Source organism: Ciconia boyciana, chromosome 2 (genome assembly GCF_034638445.1).
Source record: "Ciconia boyciana chromosome 2, ASM3463844v1, whole genome shotgun sequence".
NCBI lineage: Eukaryota > Metazoa > Chordata > Aves > Ciconiiformes > Ciconiidae > Ciconia > Ciconia boyciana.
In genome coordinates, this window is record NC_132935.1 from 66,113,637 (window position 1) to 66,115,893 (window position 2,257).

Consider the following 2,257-nt stretch of genomic DNA (forward strand, 5'->3'; position numbering starts at 1 on the left):
ACGGTCCCTCCCAGCATCCTGTATTTAGATTTTTCATCATTACCATTGCTTTCTCCCGCAATATTGGTGTTAACCCTGATTCCATTGCCTTGTAATGCTTAACTATAGGTGTAATATCCTCATGTTGAAAAGGTAATGATAGATGGTTCATTACATACAGAGCTTTCCCCAACCTGTTTTGTGGTGATTCCTGAGCTTCCCCCTTTTTTTGTTTTTGTAAAAGAGTTTTCAAGGTGCGGTGTGTGCGCTCTATAATAGCTTGTCCTGTGGGGGAATGGGGTATGCCTGTCTTATGGTTGATGCCCCATGTGTGGAAAAACCTACGCGTTGTGTGACTAATGTGTGCAGGGCCATTGTCTGTTTTTATCTCCTTCGGAATACCGAGCGCTGCAAAAGCACGGAAGTGGCCTTGGACATGTCGACTGTTTTCGCCCGTCATTGCGGTAGCCCATACCGCATGGGAGTAGGTATCGATGGACACATGAACATATTTATGTCAACCAAACTCAGGTATATGTGTCACATCAGTCTGCCAGAGTTGAAGAGAAAAAAAAACCTCTAGGGTTTGTCATAGAAGATGGTCCAGGTGGTTGTTGTTGACAGTCTGGGCACGTTTGAACTATGAGTTTTGCATTCCCCACAGATATCGCGAATTGCTTTGCTAAAACTTTGGCAGATTGGTGGAAAAATTGGTGTGACAACTGAGCCTGGGTAAGTGTGTGTGGTACAGGAGTGTGTAATGCCGTATTTGTTAGGTAGTCAGCTCGTGCATTTCCTTCTGTCAAAAACCCTGGTAAGTTTGTGTGGCTCCTAATGTGAATCACAGAATAGGGATGTCTTCTCTGCTCTATTAAAAATAATAATTCCTTAAATTTCAAAAACAGAGCTTCTTTTGGTATATGTTTTAACTGCGCTCTTTCAGTGCGCTGGACTACTCCTACAGCATACTGCGAGTCTGATACAATATTTAAAGGAGTCAAAGGCCATTTGTTAAAGGCCATAGTAATGGCGTGCAACTCAACTAACTGAGGTGAACCCTCAATTCGTTCTATTTGATGTTGCCATTGATCTTTTTCTTTCCATGTAATTACCGCTTTTCCTGTCTTCCCTGACCCATCAGTAAATACTGTGGTGCCCGTAACGGGTTGCCACTGATATAGTGGCCTATTTTCGATTTTTACATTATTATAAAAAGTAAACATTTTATGAGGGGGGTGATGAGTATCCATTTGCCCATCAAACCCTGCTAAAGCCATTTGAAGTTCCAGGCTATTTTGCAAACACCAATTTAGGTAATTTTTTACAACCGGAAGGACAATAAGTCCAGGTTCTTCCCCAGTCATTTCAACAATTCGTTCTCTGCCTCTTTTGATTAGGGCAGCAAACAGCTCAATGCGAGTAACAAGAGTCTTTGTAGGTTGATACGGCAAAAACACTCATTGTAACACTATAAGGGGGTCTCTTTCCCGGGTCTCCCATTGTCCAATAATTGCTAAAGGTTGTTGTTCTTGATTACAAATGTATAACTGCACGGGTAGATTTTTGACTCGTCGGTGACATTGCTGCAGGGAGAGTCTTTCATTCACTGTTCTCAGTGCATGTTCTCTCGCCGCTGTGGTCCATTGTCGTGGAGCATTAAGATCAGTGTCCCCTTTTAATAACTCGAACAACAGTGCTAATGTTTCATTGTCTATACCACATTGTGTTCTGATCCAATTTATATTGCCCAATAGTTTTTGTACATCACTCAATGTTTTGATGTCTGTAGAGATGGCCACATTCTGAGGTTGAATGGTTTGTTGTAATATTTTCCACCCAAGATATTTCCAGGGTGCCTCCATTTGGATCTTTTTGGGCGCAATCTGGAGGCCTCGGTTTTGCAACGCGCTCCTCAAAACAGGTAACGCCTCTTGCACTTGGTTGTTTGTAGGGCTAGCAAGCAAAATATCATCCATATAGTGATAAATATACATTCCTGGAAATCTGGGTCACACAGGGTGTATGGCTTCGGCCACATATGCCTGACAGATTGTTGGAGAATTTTTCATACCTTGAGGTAGAACAGTCCAATGATACCTATCCATTGGTTCGCCTCGATTTACCTTAGGCACTGAAAATGCAAAACGAGGTGCATCTGCAGGGTGCAAAGGAATTGTAAAAAAGCAGTCTTTCAAGTCTATAACTACTATGTCCCAATTTCGGGGTATCATGGTCGGTGAAGGTAATCCAGGCTGGAGTGACCCCATTTCTTCCATTA